Source organism: Cibotium barometz, chromosome 40, assembly GCF_041138505.1.
Source record: "Cibotium barometz isolate CiBa-2024 chromosome 40, ASM4113850v1, whole genome shotgun sequence".
Taxonomy (NCBI): Eukaryota; Viridiplantae; Streptophyta; class Polypodiopsida; order Cyatheales; family Cibotiaceae; genus Cibotium; species Cibotium barometz.
The window spans coordinates 38,808,348-38,813,598 of NC_141085.1; positions in this window are offsets into that span (position 1 = coordinate 38,808,348).

Here is a 5,251-nt window from a genome sequence, read left to right on the forward strand (position 1 = left end):
AAAGACGTTTACAAATGTGCACCAATGGGGTTTTCTCATAATGGGAGCCTTTACAAATGTGCACCAAACATAGATGCAAGATACATGTTGAGAGGCGGGCATTGAGTGTATACTAACACTTACCTTGTGCTTAATGTCAATATAAAGTGGCTTTACCTTGTACTTAATGTCAAATAGGGAAAGTCTAAGGGCTTTGTGTATATCCTTGCTTAAGATTAGTCGGCCTAGTATGAAAACTAGTCAGTTGTAAATAAGTCATTTTTTATAATAAGTAATACACAATCATTCCCTTGGAATAGAATACTTGTGAGCTCTTCTTTTCTCTATACTCTATGCTGATTGTACTTATAGATTATGCATCCACTAATCCAATTACAGGAGTCCAAATGACTAGTGTGTAAGGGTGACACCACACTCAATGTCTTAATAGAGTCATTTGCATCGTGATGCAACTATGTGTGGTACTTGTGCCATCACAACACAACACAAGATTCATAAAGTTTGAAGCTTCCTTGAGCTTTCACAAAGCCCAGCACAAAAGGTATCAAAAACCAAGATATATTTATTATTATCTATTACATATTAACCATGGACAACCAAGGCACAAGGAGAGGAGAGAAAAAAATCTTATCAATTTGACCCTTTGTATTCGGGCTTCCATTCCAGTGTTTTGCTTCTAAATATCTTTTACATACTACAACAACTGTGTTTTGCTTTTTAATATCTTTTACATACTACAACAAAGCGGGTTGAGTACTATTATTATTGTCATCAGCAACTATGAGCAACCAAAACACGGCTGCAGGACAGAAAACCACAAGAACGTGGCTGCACTCACACAGAGAACTAAAGAACACGCAGTTGTTGCTTACACAGTTTGTTGCACCAGTTTCTCAGCTTGCGCTGGTTGATGCACCAGATGTTGAGGCAACTTAGGTGCCCACACAAAGAAGAGACCCCGCTAGGATCTGCCACACAGAATACTGCCGTGCTTGAGTCTCAGTTGGCTAGGTTTGCTCACACAGGAAAAGTCACTGATTGCCGCTTGAAGGGAAAGGAGCTGCTCATATGCTCTGATACCAGCTTGAGATTCGGGGTCAGTTCTATATGTGAGCTACTCTCAATGCCTGTAAGACAGCTCACAAGCACACAGAGGTTTAATCTTACTCAATGCTAATCACGAGTAGACATGGAATTAGGACCTAAGCAAGAAACCAACAATGATTAACACTAAGAAAGATTTACACACACAAATGAAAATTTTAATATACACTAAAATCAAATAAGTAAGACAAGAGTATTCCACACAGCAAGCTTTATTATCACTAATATACACCACAAAGAGTGTGCGAGTGTACAAATCTATAAGGGCACACGAGAATATCACCTAGATTAACAAGGACCTTTTGACCTTAGGCTAGATCCTTAATCACACAAAGGATAAAAACCACCTTGTTATCCACTAAGGTTTACTTGCACACACCCAAATTAACAAGGACCTTTTGACCTTAGGCTAGATCCTTAATTACACAAAGGATAAAAACCACCTTGTTATCCACTAAGGTTTACTTGCACACACCCTACTAATGGAAACAAATGGATGATGGATCATATTAAATTGAGTTGTTCAACACGCGTTCTTTTATCTAGCTTGCCTCTGCCATGGAATTCACATGGCCTGTGACACATTAGAACATTTCGGAGGTCATTTGGAGGGTCTTTTAGAAGAGAGAGAAAATAGCCGCCAACCAATGAGCACGCAGGCAACGTAGCATTGAAAATTAGCTATATTCTTTAAAAAATCTTAAAAAGTTTTTATATATATTCCAAAAACAATCGTATTCATCTTAAATAAATAACTTTTTGGAGAATCTAACAGAAATTGCATTGAAGATGTGGAGAATTTTTCATCCTCGATATCTTGTCTTTTCTTGGCTACAAACCATCGGTTCATATCATGTCGGTCATACCCTACATCGGAGGACATTGATGAAACACTTCAAAGGCCAAGGAGACTTAGATCATCAGTGTTTTCTATACTTATCTCCAACACAGTCAACAAACAGAACCAATGGACACAAGTTCAAATAACCAAGGGAACCTGGGTGCTTATGCAACCAAGAAGGTAAAAACATAGAAGCAGCAAGAACATTTTCATAATGTCATGGAAGGGTAGAATCAAAGACTTCAAGATAGAGAGCGGAAGGACAACTATAAAGGAGGTGCTTGTGCAACATGTCTACATGCACAACGAGCTTGTACTTAGCAGAGAGGATCAATCATCCTTGCAACCACATAAAATAAATTGTAATCCTATGAACCTCAAAGACGAATGCATACATGAGATGCCATCAGAGTTTTATTTCTTTCACAATGGAAGAAAGGTGTTGCAGAGAAGAGAGAAGATAATTATTTGCAAAGATTTGCAGAACAAAGTAATTATCATTCCTATGTAACTTCAATTACCCATGTACTTTTGATCCAAGACAATGTACTTTTTTATATCATCAACACTTTTTATTGCAAGACAATGTACATTTTTTAATATTATCAGTACTTCTTTTTTATATTAGAAATGAAAAAAAGCTTGCAATGTACACGAGTTATCCCTTTGATTTATAAGAAATTACTTCAATTAAATGGATTATTTTTTACATATTCTGGAACTGTGCCAAAAAAATCTTACAAGCCTTCTAAATAAGGAATTAGTGTCTGTTCCAAAAACCTATCATCTACATCTCCCTCAAAAGGTAGAGGTGATATACAAGTGTGCTCTGGATTAAATATCCCCTTCTCAGGGATATCATCTATCAACAAAGTATTATGTATGTCAATAGGTAGATGGATAATGGCAAAGGGCTTAGTGTACAGCAGCACTCCCTCTTTGCCTGGATGAAACATATTGGGATGCACTTCACAGTCCCTTTGATCGTAGATAAAATAAAAGTCACTTTTGGCTCAAAACTTGTTTCTATGCAAAGCACTCTAATCATAGATTCCAAGTTCTGCGCAGCCATTTAGGACCAAATGGCAGCCCGAAAAAATAGAGCACAAACTTGATGAAATCTGCCACTCCTGGCCTCAGCATCATGTGCATATACCCTATACACAATGTTCTCGCCCCGTTAATATTGAAAGGAACATATTGCCTTTTGAGAAGCAGACCATATACGTCTAGAATGATCAGTCTCTGAATTCAGAAAACATCTCAATTAGTTTGATAAGAAATGTTACAAACCTTCACTACTCCCATAAATGTAGTGGGCATGTCTTTAAAGAATGTAACAAATAAATTATCTCTGGCTCACATCAATCTTTTAAGGTGTATGTTCCACATCTCCATCTGTGTCCTTGAGCTCAACTCCCTCCTCCTCTTCTAGCTCCTTGTTCTGGTCTTCAGCAACATTCTTATCCTTCTTCTCTTCCTCACACTTCTCTTCCTAGCCCTCCTCACCCTTCTCATCTTTCTTCTCATCCTCGTCCATCCTCTCCTCCTCAACCTTCTCTTCCCTACCCTCCTCAACCTTCTGTCCTTTCCCCCCTGCCTCCTCATCCATCTTCTCCTCCTCACCCCTCCCTTCTCCTCACCCCTCCCTTCTCTTCCTCATCCATCTTCTCCTCCTCACCCCTCCCTTCTCCGACCTCCTCATCCTTCCCCACTTTTCCTTGATTATCCTTCTTCTCCTCCTCATCCATCTTCTCCTTCTCACCCTTCTCTTCCCTACCCTCCTCAACCTTCTATCCTTTTCCCTCCTCCTCCTCACCCTTCTCTTCTATGCCCTCCTCCTCCTTCTTTGCCTTCCCGTGGTTGCCCCCCTCGGCTAAGCAGGTCCATCTTTGACAAGAACCTCAACCTCATCTGGGAAAGTAGGTGTGTTCTGTGGGGTATTCTCCTCGGCACATCTTAAGATCATCTATATCATCGTCACTCTATAGCGCTCCACAAAGAGGTTGTCGTATCTTTCAATAGTTAGTTGCACAATGAAACGGAAAAAAATCATCAAGTTTAGTAGAGCATAAATTTATGATTGCTGAGATAGAAATGATCAACAAGTTTTATTACCTTGGTCCATTAGGGTTAAGTTGAAACAAGCTATCTAGTAAGTACTCTACATGTCTAATAGTTCTCCAGCCACACGAATAGCCATCTGTTTGATATGGCACATATATTTTCTTGATTGCAAAGTCAAAAATGCCTTCAACAAAGCAAATAGGGCCAATGACTGCAAGCATTCTCTTAATACAACTGTCAAGGCATACAAATTTAATAAGACACTAGAAATTACAGAAGGACTTGGTAATTTAGGGTAATATAAATGAGCAAGACTCACAGTCTCAATTCAGGGTGTGTGTTGTGTATGGAATTCATAGTCCAAACAATCTAATTGTCTAGCTCCAAACAAACAAGGCTCTAATGATTGCTGAAACATTAAAAACCAGAGTTAAAAATAAGACATTTAATCAATATGAATTTTAAATAAAATCAAAAAATATATATATTTACCTTGTTTAATATGAAAAAATAATCGTGTTGACTTCCGTGAAGTTGCAGTAGGTAAACCATCTTCTTTTGTTATCCGGTGGGGTACCTTTGACCCTTAGCAGAGGAGCCGATTAAGAATTAAGAATAAAAACTTCTCTCTGGGACTCTGCAAGGATCTTACACTTTACCAAACTGCCAAATTTTTTTTAAAAAAAACTTAACACCAGAAATTGTCAAACTTGAAGCAAACATATATAGTAGACTCAGATGAAGAAGAACTTACTTTAGACAAACATACACAATAGAGTTAGATATCTAATCTCTCTTGTGCTTCAGTATATTTAGGTCCACCAAGTCTAGACTAAGTTGTCTCTCCCCATTGTCTAGGGCCACGAAGACATATATACCATTCTGAAATTTTAACAATTCCTATAAATTAACAACATCTAATTTTATAGTTTCCTTTTTGTACAACTTGTCGCTTGAAAGATCATCCTCGGTAGGCTTCTTCATGGCCTTTACATTCTCCTGCTACTTCAGTACTTCCTGATGTAACCATGCCTCATGTTCAACCGTGGCTCTTGTATTAACTTCATGTGTCACCTTTGTGATCTTTATGTCATGGCTCTGCTTTCTAACAGGGGGTATCAAAAGAATATCTCTCATTTTAGGATCAATTATTTCGGTAGGAAACAGAAGCTTCTCAAATCTCCACCTAACTCTCTTCAGAGTCTCAGAATCATTAACCCCCATGATGGTCATTCTATG